This window comes from Nerophis ophidion, linkage group LG03 (assembly GCF_033978795.1).
Source record: "Nerophis ophidion isolate RoL-2023_Sa linkage group LG03, RoL_Noph_v1.0, whole genome shotgun sequence".
NCBI lineage: Eukaryota > Metazoa > Chordata > Actinopteri > Syngnathiformes > Syngnathidae > Nerophis > Nerophis ophidion.
Genome location: NC_084613.1, coordinates 78,513,384 through 78,528,263, shown reverse-complemented (window position 1 = coordinate 78,528,263; position 14,880 = coordinate 78,513,384). Strand labels below are relative to the sequence as shown.

At 41.8% G+C, this 14,880-nt stretch overlaps 1 non-coding gene across 1 annotated transcript; it reads right to left on the bottom strand.

Moving 5' to 3' along the window:
- Positions 1-6,158: 6,158 nt before the first annotated feature.
- Positions 6,159-6,240, bottom strand: trnas-gcu (transfer RNA serine (anticodon GCU)). Its single transcript has one exon. It is a non-coding gene; the product is annotated as a tRNA-Ser (tRNA).
- Between the last annotated feature and the right edge of the window lie 8,640 nt (positions 6,241-14,880).

Here is a 14,880-nt window from a genome sequence, read left to right as displayed (position 1 = left end):
GGATTGAACTTTCACAGTATCATGTTAGACCCGCTCGACATCCATTGCTTTCGGTCCCCTAGAGGGGGGGGGGGGGTTGCCCACATTTGAGGTCCTCTCCAAGGTTTCTCATAGTCATCATTGTCACTGGCGTCCCACTGGGTGTGAGTTTTCCTTGCCCTTATGTGGGTTTTCCGAGGATGTGGTAGTTGTAGTGGTTTGTGCAGTCCTTTGAGACATTTGTGATTTAGGGCTATATAAATAAACATTGATTGATTGATTGACTGATCCACACCAGACTGTGTCATCCATGTCTTTATGGACCTTGCATTGTGCACTGGTGGTGCACAGCAGTGGCCTTGGACATGACGTTAAAGTGCATCCGGTAGTGGAGTTTCCTCTATGGCAGTGGTTCTCAAATGGGGGTACGCGTACCCCTGGGGGTACTTGAAGGTATGCCAAGGGGTACGTGAGATTTTTTTTTAAATATTTTAAAAATAGCAACAATTCAAAAATCCTGTATGAATATATTTATTGAATAAAACTTCAACACAATTTAAATGTAAGTTCATAAACTGTAAAAAAAAAATGTATATATTAAAAACATTGCAATATTCAGTGTTGACAGCTAGATTTTTTTGTGGACATGTTCCATAGATATTGATGTTAAAGATTTCTCTTTTTGTGAAGAAATGTTTAGAATGAAGTTGATGAATCCAGATGGATCTCTATTACAATCCCCAAAGAGGGCACTTTAAGTTGATGATTACTTCTATGTGTAGAAATCTTTATTTATAATTGAATCACTTGTTCATTTTTCAACAAGTTTTTAGTTATTTTTATATCTTTTTTTCCAAATAGTTCAAGAAAGACCACTACAAATGAGCAACATTTTGCACTGTTATATAATTTAATAAATCAGAAACTGATGACATAGTGCTGTATTTTACTTCTTTATCTCTTCTTTTCAAACAAAAATGCTTTGCTCTGATTAGGGGGTACTTGAAATTAAAACATTTTCACAGGGGGTACATCACTGAAAAAAGGTTGAGAACCACTGCTCTATGGGGTCTTGGGGCACTAGGAGGTTAACCCCTTGTGGAGTTGCGGAACCGGCAGCCCGACAGCGAGGGAGGGCACACCGTAGCCCAGCCCAAGATGGCGGCGAGGAGGCGTGGACTGCGAATCAACCCCGCAAATATTATCAGGTGCGTGGGTCGCCCAGCTGGCCACAATTTAAATCCCCTCTCGCACTATATAAAACGGCAGCGGCCGTAAACACCGGGGGGAAAAGACGGAGAGAGAAGGGGCCAGGAGGAAGCGGATGCCGAACGAGAGCGAGAGAGAGCCACAGGAAGACGAAGACGCAGGCGACTGAAAAGGTGAAGCGGCAGAGGAAGCAGGACACGGCAAGGCTGAAAAGCAACCCATAGAGACTTTTTATTATTGAAAAATAAAAGAAAGTCTAACATCCTCCACAATGTCCTTCCTTGGTGGTCCTGAGAACCCGCACGACAGCAAAAGACTGTCACACCCCTTTACTACTGTTACCCCAGGTGGCCCTTGGCAAAGGCCTAGTACCAGACTGCCCCCTAGCCAGGGATACGTTGTAGACTTCAACGGCAGAGCAGGCGGAAGACGGTAGATTTAAGAACTGCGGCAGAAAAGGGTGCCCAGTTGCCTTGGACTCCATGCCACTGGACCCTGACCCGATTTTGTCAAAGATCGTGTGGTGACCAGTCTCCCCACGTTAAACAAAGTCCCGCACAGGTATCCTCCATAAAGGGATACACCCCTACCAGGAGGATCGTCATACTCGTTCGAGTGACCGCCGATGATGATGATGGTGTACAGTCATGTTGGAAGAGGAAGGGGCCCGCTCAAAACTGTTCCCACAAGGTTGGGTGCAGGGAATTGTCCAAAATGTTTTGGTATCCTGGAGCATTCAAAGTTCCTTACACTGGAACTAAGGGGCCAAGCCCAACTCCTGATAAACAACCCCACACCATAATTCCTCCTCCACCAAATTTCAATGTAGCGTTTTCCTGGCAACCTCCAAACCCAGACTGGTCCATCAGATTGCCAGATGGACAAGTGTGATTCATCACTCCTGATAAGGCATCTCCACTGCTCTCGAGTCCAATGGTGACATGCTTTACACCACTGCAACCCACGATTTGCATTGGACTTGGTGATTTATGGCTTAGACTCAGCTGCACAGCCATGGAAAACCGGTCCATGAAGCTCTCTGCGTGCTGTACGTGGGCTAATTGGAAGGTCACATGAAGTTTGGAGCTCTGTAGCAACTGACTGTGCAGAAAGTCTCTTTGCACTATACGCTTCAGCATCCGCTGACCCCGCTCTGTCAGTTTATGTGGACTATCACGGCATTACTGAGTTGCTGTTGTTCCCAAACTCTTCCATATACTCTTGGCAATATAGTGTAATATTTGTCAATCAAGCACTTATCTTTTCTATTTGTCTTTTCCATTTTGATAGAAAAAAAGTATAAAGCAACAAGTATTATATTCCGTACCTTTCAAGCGAGTTGTCCATTAAATTGTAGACTGTAAAAATTTAAATATATTTTACATTGGAAAAAAAAAAAGGCCAGCTCAGGCGCCAAAAAGTTGCTGTAAAAAAACAAACAACTTTGGTATTGTTTTTCCGCAATGTATTTTACAGTTAAAAAAAGTGATACTGTTTTTATAGATTTAAATTGGATTGTAAAATTCGGGCAAATTCAGTTTTTTTACTGTGAAATCATAGATTATATTTTTTAGTCTGTGTTTAAAAATACAAAAAAAATTATATAAACTGATAACAAAAAAAAAAGCATTGCATTTCTGTAATAATATCATGAAACAAATCAATATACAAAACCCTAAAACCAGTGAAGTTGGCACGTTGTGTAATTCGTAAATAAAAACAAGTTACATTCATCCATCCATCCATTCTCTACCGCTCATTCCCTTTTGGGGTCGCAGGGGGCGCTGGCGCCTAACTCAGATTCAATCAAGCGGAAGGCGGTGTACACCCTGGACAAATACAATGATTTGTAAATCCTTTTCAACTTATATTCTATTGAATAGACTGCAAAGACAAGATATTTAATGTTATGATCCGCTGCCCGGATCATATTATCTTTAGATTTTTGAGTCTTGTTAGTTTTGGACTTCTTTAGTGAAGTGAAGTGAATTATATTTATATAGCGCTTTTCTCTAGTGACTCAAAGCGCTTTACATAGTGAAACCAAATATCTAAGTTACATTTAAACCAGTGTGGGTGGCACTGGGAGCAAGCGGGTAAAGTGTCTTGCCCAAGGACACAACGGCAGTGACTAGGATGGCGGAAGCGGGAATCGAACTTGCAACCCTCAAGTTGCTGGCACGGCCACTCTACCAACCGAGCTATACCGCCCCACAGTTCCTGGTTGCACTTCCTTGTTTGTTTTGTCACCATAGTTACGTATGATTTTCAACTGCCTCTGTTTTTTGAGACATTATTTAAGCCTGCCCTTGTTATCGCTCGTCCTGGGTTCCTTGTTTGCGGTAAGCAACAGTCGCGTTTATGTTTCTGGTTCCAGACTCTGTGCTAAGTGTTAGCCTTAGCTTCCCGTGCGTTCGGCACGCTGCTCTTTTGTTTGTTTCTGTCTGTTTAGTACTGTGTATTATTTATTAAATCATCCTACCTTTACGTTTTCGTCCGGAGTGTCCTTTGCTTCCCTGGGAGAACAAAATCCCGCATCACCATGCGCCCTGAGCGTGACATTTAATGTTCGAACTGAGAAACATCTTTTTTTGTTGTTGCAAATAATCATTAACTTAGAATTGAATGGCAGCAACACATTGCAAAATTTTATCACTGTGTTACACGGCCTTTCCTATTAACAACACTCAGTAAATGTTTGGGAACTAAGGAGACCAATTTTTGAAGCTTTTCAAGTGGAATTCTGTCCCATTCTTGCTTGATGTACAGCTTAAGTTGTTCAACAGTCCAGGGTCTCTGTTGTCTTATTTTAGGCTTCATAATGCACCACATTTTTCAATGGGAGACAAGTCTTAACTACAGGCAGGCCAGTCTAGTACCCGCACTCTTTTACTATGAAGCCATGTTGTTGTAACACGTGGCTTGGCATTGTCTTGCTGAAATAAGCAGGGGTGTCCATGATAACGTTGCTTGGATGGCAACATATGTTGCTCCAAAACCTGTACGTACCTTTCAGCATTAATGGTGCCTTCACAGATGTGTAAGTTACCCATGCCTTGGGCACTAATGCACCCCCATACCGTCACAGATGCTGGCTTTTCGACTTCGTGCCTATAACAATCCGGATGGTTCTTTTCCTCTTTGGTCCGGAGAAGTGTATATTATTGTTTGAAGCCAGATCACCTGACATTCCGGGTAGACAATCTGACCTCGACCTTTCCAGTTGAAACCTCTGACGAGGAACATCGGAAAATCCGACGTTCCATGGATTGATTAACGTGGACTAGTTGAAAAACTTATTCGGGAGTTACCATTTAGTGGTCAATTGTACAGAATATGTACTGTACTGTGCAATCTACTAATTAAATGTTCAATCAATCAATCAATAAAAAAATTAACAGTAGTGTGATATTTTCTGGTTTCTCAACTCCACTAATTGCATTCTGGAGAGACCGGGCTTTCTGCTCCGCTGCTCCCAGTCTGTGGAACGCTCTCCCTGACCACCTGAGGACACCTCAGACTGTGGATGCTTTTAAAAAAGGCTTAAAAACCCATCTTTTTAAAAAAGCCTCTCTATAGACATGCATGCTGGTTGTAGCCTTTGGGCTGTTTCTAGTTTTATATTTATTTATTTTTTTATTACTATTTTTTACACTGTGGCACTATGAGGTTGTTTGCTCAACGTAAAGTGCTTTTTACAAATAAAATCTATTATTATTATTATTATTATTATTAAGTGGGAAGGGTTCCATCATGATCCGAACAGCAAAAAAAGGAGGAAACAAAAATATAAAAACATAGTCTGCTGTTAAAATATGTTTTTCCGTCCGTTTTTATGTCATCATTAAGGATTGCACGACTATCGGCTGGGCATTTGCACGTATATATAGTATCTGCCTTTTTTTTTAATCCGTATCTGCCTTTTTTTATTTTTATTTTTTTTTAAACAACAACATAACTACATCAGCAGATACAATATATAAGAATATGAAAGCAGTATTTAAGAAACTGAATTATTAACAAAACAGAGAATAATGAGCACTGCTCAAGCACCAGCACTTTTGCCCTGCTTGAGAAAAGTTCCCTTTTTGCAGGAGCTTGATTATATATATATATATATATATATATATATATATATATATATATATATATATATATATATATATATATATATATATATATATATTATATATATATATATATATATATTATATATATATATATATATGTGTATATATATATATATATATATATATATAATTTATGCATAAAAATTACTCCCATTGTCAATTTTTCTCCCAAAATAAGTTTTGATATCTGACAAGACATTTGTATTAGTTCTTGAGAGAAATCTTCTCCAGTCTGCTTGACTCACGCAGCCACATCTCTCCTATTACTCACTCTTGCAGTGCTGGTCGCCGAAAGTACATCTCTGCTTACGGGTCAAAACTTCCCATTTTTGCCAAGAAACACCGTTTTTTTTTTTCCTTTTTTGGCGTCTTTCCGGTCCCTTTTTTGTCTGTTTTTGCTACTACGGCAATGGAGTGATTTGATATTCATGAGGATGACAGAAAATATATCCAAATTTTGTGTACATTTTTTAACAAATAGGGGACTTATTGTAAATGTAAAAAAGAGCAGGCAGCAGCTCACACATTCTCATACTTTCGGTAACATCCAGGAATAAATGACAGCCAGCTTAAAAAAATGTCTTAACTATAAACTACTTGAAGGAGGCCATAGTTGTTATTTAAATGTTTGCGATATTTCAGGGTTCCTCACAAGGAAACATTACAAAATATAAGGGTTGTACGGTATACCGGTATTAGTATAGTTCCGCAATACTAATGAATCATATTCGGTTTGACGAGCAGAGGAGCACGTTCGGCAGTGCACAATCACAGAGTACATACAAGCAGACAGTGTGTAGACAGACAATCAATTCATGGTTAAAAATGAGAACAACAGCTCGATGAGGATGGGATTCGAACCCACGCGTGTAGAACACAATGGATTAGCAGTCCATCGCCTTAACCACTCGGCCACCTCATCTTCAAACTGATTTCTTTTAATAAAGTTACAAGCAACTGCAACGTGAATGAAAACGAGTTTGACACCCCCGGGTTAGAATGTACTAAAAAAAATATACATCCATCTTTTTGTCTCTCATATTTCAGTTTAGTTCAGTTTCAGTTTATTTGGAACGTACATACGATACCATGTAATGCATCACATATTTCCAGTTGTTTCATGACAACACATCCGAAGAGGAGTCATACCATGTCATACTATAACAATGTTATCCTATTCCCTTGTGTTCTGCAACACAACAGTGAATGAATAAATAATAAATAAATAATATACCATAGTAAGCAAACAAATATAAATACATACATACATGAATAATCTCCGTCTCAATAAAAAAATGTAAATAAAAAAAGGTTCAATATATTCATCATAGTTATTGTTCTGTGTACTTCGTGAGCACTTGTAGTTTGAACAGTCTCTTAAACTGAATCATATTGGTGCTGTGCTTGATTTCTTTGCTTAATACATTCCATAATTTAATATGAAGTGATGATGTTTGGTCTTGCAGAAAGAAAGGTCACCGCCGCTGTCCAGGGTACTGAGGACGAGCGCCATAGGGGCAGGGGGCGGGGCATTTGCTGACAGCGAGGCACAGCTGGCAGGTGATTAGATTTCACAGGTGATACGTGTTAATCTAGTCATCCGTTGTCTTTAACAGTAAGCAGCCAGAAACAGAGAGGGGAGGAGGATTGGTAAGACTGAAAAGTCTGGAGAAAACTTTGTTGATAAAGCTTTTGAGCATCAAAAGTTTGTTAAAACCTGCTAGCTTGGATCCTGTAAAGCATGGGTACAATAAAACTGCATTCGCCGCTAATACTCATACTTGCCAACAGTCCGGATTTTCCAACCATTCTCCCGAATTTCTCCAGATTTCCACCGGGACAACAATATTGGGGGCATGCCTAAAAGGCACTGCCTTTAGCGTTGTCTACAATATGTTGTCACGTCCGCTTTTCCTCAATACAAAAAGCGTGCCGGACAAGTCATATAATATTTGCGACTTATACACACACTTAAGTGAATGCCGCGCATACTTGCTCAACAGCTATACAGGTCAGACTGAGGGTGGCAGTATAAACAACTTTAACACTGTTGAAAATATGCGCCGCACTGTGAACTCACACCAAACGAGAATGACAAACACATTTCGGGAGAACGTCCGCACCGTAACACAACATAGACACAACAGAACAAATACCCACAACCCCTTGCAGCACTAACTCTTCCGGGACAGTACAATATGCACCCCCCCCGCTACCAGCTAACCCCAACCCCACCCATCGCATTGTTATTTTATTTTAAGATTTATTAGCCTGTGGAAAAATGTAATGTTGATATTTACCTCAGAGGCTGCAAATAGAAGAGGCATTAAATGTTTTATCCATCCATCCATTTCCTACCGCTTATTCCCTTTAGGGGTCGCGGGGGCGCTGGCGCCATCTCAGCTACAATCGGGCGGAAGGCGGGGTACACCCTGGACAAGTCGCCACCTCATCGCAGGGCCAACACAGATAGACAGACAACATTCACACACTAGGGCCAATTTAGTGTTGCCAATCAACCTATCCCCAGGTGCATGTCTTTGGAAGTGGGAGGAAGCCGGAGTACCCGGAGGGAACCCACGAATTCACGGGGAGAACATGCAAACTCCACACAGAAAGATCCCGAGCCTGGATTTGAACCCAGGACTGCAGGAACTTCGTATTGTGAGGCAGACGCAATAACCCCTGTCCCACCGTGAAGCCCATTAAATGTTTTATTTAAATTTTATTTATTTTACCATTGATCCATCCATTTTCTACCGCTTATTCCCTTTCGGGGTCGCGGACGGCGCTGGCGCCTATCTCAGCTACAGTCGGGCGGAAGGCGGTTTATACCCTAGACAAGTCGCCACCTCATCGCAGGGCCTTTACCATTGATGTTTTCAAAAAAACCCTGCGCAAATTTTCCTGAAAAATGACGTATTTGCCTCTTTGAGCTGTAATTTGACCCACTTAAAATGCTTCAAAGTGCAAGTTAAAGCTCTGTTATGCAGACCGAAAGCCATTTATCAACAACATCCAGAATCGCCGATCTGTAATTTCACCCCCTTAACATGCTTCAAAACTCACCAAATTTTACACACATATCAGGACTGGCAAAAACTGCCATCTAATAAAAAAACAAACCCCAAAAATCAAAATTGTGCTTAGCGCCCCCTAGGAAAAAAAAAAGACAAAACTGCATGTAACTTCTGTTAGAAATGTCGTAGAGACATGGAATAAAAAACTTCTATGTAGGTCTGACTAAGATCGGGACTCGGGACACGGCGGCAGCGGCCAAAGGCGGACCCGACCAACGCTGCTTGCAGCTTTAATTTTTGTTTGTTTTTTGAAAGTTGATTTTGCACTGTTAAGTCATATAAGTGTTGCTTGTTCCATATTCAGTGTTAAAGCAAATCAGTGGAGCAAACTGAGCAATGATTAACAATTTATTCATGCACTTTCTTTTGCTACTTCAAGACTTGAATGTTTGAGTCATTTATTATTGTTATTTTATTTTCGAATGTATTATTAGCCTGTGGAAAAAGTTTATTTTGATATCTACCTCGGAAGGCTGCAAATGGAAAAGAGGCATTTAATTTTTATTTAAATTTAATTTGATATGCCATTGATATTTTTTAATTAGGGTCCGCCCTGCCCATGGCAAAGGACTCCACAGACTCAACAAACTTGGCACATACATCAGGAGTGGCAGAAATTAAGATCTAATGAAAAAAAACCCCCATAAAACTCAAAATTGCGCTCTAGCGCAATTTTTGAATAAAACACAGAAAAAACTGCTTCCAGGAAGAAAACACAGACAAAACTGCTTGTAACTTCCGGTAGGAATGCCGGAAAGACATGAAACAAAAACTTCTATGTAGGTCTCACTTAGACCTACATTTTAATAATTGACAGCTAGCAGAAAAAATCAACAGGAAGTTGGCAATTACCCCTTCAAAATAAAAGTTTTGTAAAAACCCGTCACCTTTTTCAAATCGAAACTCCTCCCAGTGCGTTTGTCGTTTCGGCTTCAAACTAACTCGCACAGGAGAGAGATTGAACCCTTTTGATAAAAGTGGTCGAACAAAGTTTTGATTACTGCTCCGGTTTGGATTTTACGCGCCTTCAAAGAACCCCAGCGCAAAGTTTCCTAAAAAATGTTATTTTTGCCTCTTTGAGCTGTAATTTGACCCCCTTAAAATGCTTCAAAACTCACCAAACTTGGCACACACATCAGGACTGGCAACAATTGCAAGCTAATAAAAAAACCAAACCCCAAAACTCAAAATTGTGCTCTAGCGCCCCCTAGGAATACAACACAGACAAACTGCTCCTAGGAAAAAAACAGACAAAACTGCTTGTAACTTCTGGTAGGAATGTCAAAGAGACATGAAACAAAAACCACTATGTAGGTCTGACTTAGACCTACATTTGAATAATTAACATACTTCAGCAAAAATCAACAGGAAGCTTGATATTTTCACTTCAATACAACAACTGCATTACTTTCACAATGCATTAAATAGTGGCACCAAGGCGTTTTCTACCATGGGTCTCGGGGGCAGCGGCCAAAGGCGCGCTTGCACCTTCGCACCCTAATTTGACCCCCTTAACATGCTTCAAAGTGCAAGTTAAAGCTATACTATGCCAAGCGAAAGCCATTTATCAACAACATCCAGAAACGCCAATCTGTAATTTGACCCCCTTAACATGCTTCAAAACTCACCAAATTTTACACACACATCAGGACTGGTGAAAATTGGCATCCAATAAAAAAACCAAACCCCAAAAATGAAAATTGTGCTCTAGCGCCCCCTAGGAAAATAAACTGATAAAACTGCTTGTAAATTCTGTTAGGAATGTCGTAGAGTGATGAAACAAAAATTTCTATGTAGGTCTGACTAAGATCGGGACTCGGGACACGGCGGCAGCGGCCAAAGGCGGACCCGACCAACGCTGCTTGCAGCTTTAATTATTAATATAATTATTTGAAACTAAATTTTGCATGACACTATAAAGTTATATAAGCCTTGCTTGTTCAATATTTAATGCAAAACTTGTCTGGGTCCCTATTAAAAGGTTCATTTGTTCAACCTTGGCCCGCGGCTTTGTTCGGTTTTAAATTTCGGCCCACTCTGTATTTGAGTTTGACACCCCTGCTGTAAAGTGTCTGTCAGTGGGACCGCTTGGAAGCGACTTCCACAAACATCCATCCGTCCATTTTCTACCGCCTATCCCTTTCGGGGTCGCGGCTGGTGCTGGAACTTTTCTCAGCTGCATTCAGGCGTAAGGCGGGGTACACTCCGGAAAAGTCGCGACATGTTTTGTTTTATTCATTATCAACGTGTTTCTTGCTACTTTATGTTGGATATTTTTTACATGAGATTGACAATTTAGCTCGGCGGTATAGCTCGGTTGGTAGATCGGCCGTGCCAGCAACTTGAGGGTTGCAGGTTCGATTCCCGCATCCGCCATCCTAGTCACTGCCGTTGTGTCCTTGGGCAAGACACTTTACCCACCTGCTCCCAGTGCCACCCACACTGGTTTAAATGTAACTTAGATATTGGGTTTCACTATGTAAAGCGCTTTGAGTCACTAGAGAAGAAGCGCTATATAATTATAATTCACTTCACTTCACAATTCCTTCCAAGATGGCGCTGCTATAGTGGCTGCTGGTTGCAGGAGCTCTGTGGTCTTCTTTTTGTGTTCCTGTGCGACATGGGTGGCACTTGCGTAACTTCTGCGGTGCTTTTTTGTGAACTTCTGGATCTGCCTCCCGGGAGAACTTTTGGCCATGGAGACCAGCTGCTGGGTCATTGTCACACCAGAGTCTCTGTGGATCATGGGTGTCAAACTCTGGCCCGCGGGCCAAATCTGGCCCGCCATGTAATTTAATTTGGCCCTTGAGGCAATATCAATTTAGCATTAGAGCTGGCCCGCCGGTATTATACAGCGTCGGTGCCGCTGTGACACCGCATTCACCGCTAATACTCATACTTGCCAACCCTCCTAATTTTCCCGGTAGACTCCCGAAGTTCAGTGCCCCTCCCAAAAATCTCTCGGGGCAACCATTCTCCCGAATTTTCTACCAATTTCCACCTGGACAACTATATTGGGGGCGTGCATTTAAGGCACTGCCTTTAGCGTTCTCTACAACCTGTCGTCACGTCCGCTTTTCCTCCATACTAAGAGCGTGTCACATAATATTTGTGGCTTTTACACACACACACACACGCACAAGTGAATGCAACGCATACTTGGTCAACAGCCATACAGGTCACACTGAAGGTGGCCGTATAAACAACTTTAGCACTGTTACAAATATGTGCCACACTGTGAACCCACACCAAACAAGAATGACAAACACATTAAAAGGTTAATTTGTTCAACCTTGGCCCGCGGCTTTGTTCCGTTTAAAATGTTGGCCCACTCTGTATTTGAGTTTAACACCCCTGCTGTGGATGAAGAGACGGTGCTACGGAGCTGGCGTTGAGCGCCGGGACGGACAAGCTTCACAGTTTCTCGACTGAATGAGCGGGTATCGGACATGTCGGTCTCCTTAGACCATGGGTGTCAAACTCTGGCCCGTGGTGTGTGTAATGTGTTTGAGAAAATGGTGGATTGTTTCCCATTGTAACGTTACGGGTGAAAGGTCATCGCTCCGACAGGCGAACAATTGAAATGCGTTTAATTCGCCAAAATTCACCCTTTTAGAGTTCGGAAATCGGTTAAAAAAACTCTGATCTTTTTTCTGCAACATCAAGGTATATATTGACGCTTACATAGGTCTGCTGATGATGTTCCCGCATTCACCACTAATACTCATACTTGCCAACCCTCCTAATTTTCCCGGTAGACTCCCGAAGTTCAGTGCCCCTCCCAAAAATCTCCCGGGGCAACCATTCTCCCTAATTTTCTACCGATTTCCACCTGGACAACTATATTGGGGGCGTGTATTTAAGGCACTGCCTTTAGCGTTCTCTACAACCTGTCGTCACGTCCGCTTTTCCTCCATACTATCAGCGTGTCCCATAATATTTGTGGCTTTTACACACACACACACACACACACACAAGTGAATGCAACGCATACTTGGTCAACAGCCATACAGGTCGCACTGAGGGTGGCCGTATAAACAACTTTAGCACTGTTACAAATATGCGCCACACTGTGAACCCACACCAAACAAGAATGACAAACACATTTCGGGTGAACATCCGCACCGTAACACAACAGAACAAATACCTAGAACCCATTGCAGCACTAACTCTTCCGGGAAACTTCCAGCTAACTGACCAATAATTAACATTTTATTCATGCATTTTCTCTTGCTACTTCAAGGCTTGAATGCCATTATTGTTATTTTATTTTCAAATGTATTATTAGCCTGTGGAAAAAAATTGATATTTACCTCAGAAGATTGCAAATAGAAAAAAAGGCATGACATTTTTATTTAAATTTTATTTGATATGCCATTGCTATTTTTTTGTATTATTATTATTATTATTTGAAACTGGATTTTACATGTCACTAAAGTTATATAAGCCTTGCTTGTTCAATCTTCAATGCAAAACTTGTTTGGGTCCCTATTAAAAAGTTAATTTGTTCAACCTTGGCCCGCGGCTCTGTTCTGTATTTGAGTTTAACACCCCTGCTGTGGATGAAGAGACGGTGCTACGGAGCTGGCGTTGAGCGCCGGGACGGACAAGCTTCACAGTTTCTCGACTGAATGAGCGGGTATCGGACATGTCGGTCTCCTTAGACCATGGGTGTCAAACTCTGGCCCGCGGGCCAAATTTAAATGTGGGTGGAGGGAAAGGCTGGATGCAAATATAGCTACAAATGTACAAACAATTAGCCTAAATAGCATGTTAGCATCAATTAGCTGGCAGTCATGCCGTGACCAAATATGTCTGATTAGCACATCAATCAATCAATCAATGTTTACTTATATAGCCCTAAATCACTAGTGTCTCAAAGGGCTGCACAAACCACCACGACATCCTCGGTAGGCCCACATAAGGGCAAGGAAAACTCACACCCAGTGGGACGTCGGTGACAATGATGACTATGAGAACCTTGGAGAGGAGGAAAGCAATGGATGTCGAGCGGGTCTAACATAATACTGTGAAAGTTCAATCCACAATGGATCCAACACAGTCGCGAGAGTCCGGTCCAAAGCGGAGCCAGCAGGAAACCATCCCAAGCGGAGGCGGATCAGCAGCGCAGAGATGTCCCCAGCCGATACACAGGCAAGCAGTACATGGCCACCGGATCGGACCGGACCCCCTCCACAAGGGAGAGTGGGACATAGGAGAAAAAGAAAAGAAACGGCAGATCAACTGGTCTAAAAAGGGAGTCTATTTAAAGGCTAGAGTATACAAATGAGTTTTAAGGTGAGACTTAAATGCTTCTACTGAGATGGCATCTCGAACTGTTACCGGGAGGGCATTCCAGAGTACTGGAGCCCGAACGGAAAACGCTCTATAGCCCGCAGACTTTTTTTGGGCTTTGGGAATCACTAACAAGCCGGAGTCCTTTGAACGCAGATTTCTTGCCGGGACATATGGTACAATACAATCGGCAAGATAGGATGGAGCTAGACCGTGTAGTATTTTATACGTAAGTAGTAAAACCTTAAAGTCACATCTTAAGTGCACAGGAAGCCAGTGCAGGTGAGCCAGTACAGGCGTAATGTGATCAAACTTTCTTGTTCTTGTCAAAAGTCTAGCAGCCGCATTTTGTACCAACTGTAATCTTTTAATGCTAGACATGGGGAGACCCGAAAATAATACGTTACAGTAATCGAGACGAGACGTAACAAACGCATGGATAATGATCTCAGCGTCTTTAGTGGACAGAATGGAGCGAATTTTAGCGATATTACGGAGATGAAAGAAGGCCGTTTTAGTAACGCTTTTAATGTGTGCCTCAAAGGAGAGAGTTGGGTCGAAGATAACACCCAGATTCTTTACCGTGTCGCCTTGTTTAATTGTTTGGTTGTCAAATGTAATATAAGTCAATAACCTTGACATAAGTCAATAACATCAACAAAACCCACCTTTGTGATTTCGTTGACTTTATCGTTGGAATTGCATCTGCTTTGAGTGTCGCAGGATATCCACACACTCTTGCCATTTCTGCCATGTTAGCATCAATCAATCAATCAATCAATCAATCAATGTTTACTTATATAGCCCTAAATCACTAGTGTCTCAAAGGGCTGCACAAACCACTACGACATCCTCGGTAGGCCCACATAAAGGCAAGGAAAAATTTGGTGACAATGATGACTATGAGAACCTTGGAGAGGAGGAAAGCAATGGATGTCGAGCGGGTCTAACATGATACTGTGAAAGTTCAATCCATAATGGATCCAACATAGTCGCGAGAGTCCAGTCCAATTCGATTAGCATCGATTAGCATGCGGTGCTAATCAATGCACTCTCCACGTAAGACAACTTGAATCGGTACCTGTTAGTGTTGCTACACCCTCCGACAACACACCGACGAGGCATGATGTCTCCAAGGTACGGAAAACCGTCGAAAAAACGGAAAATAACAGCTGATTTGACTTGGT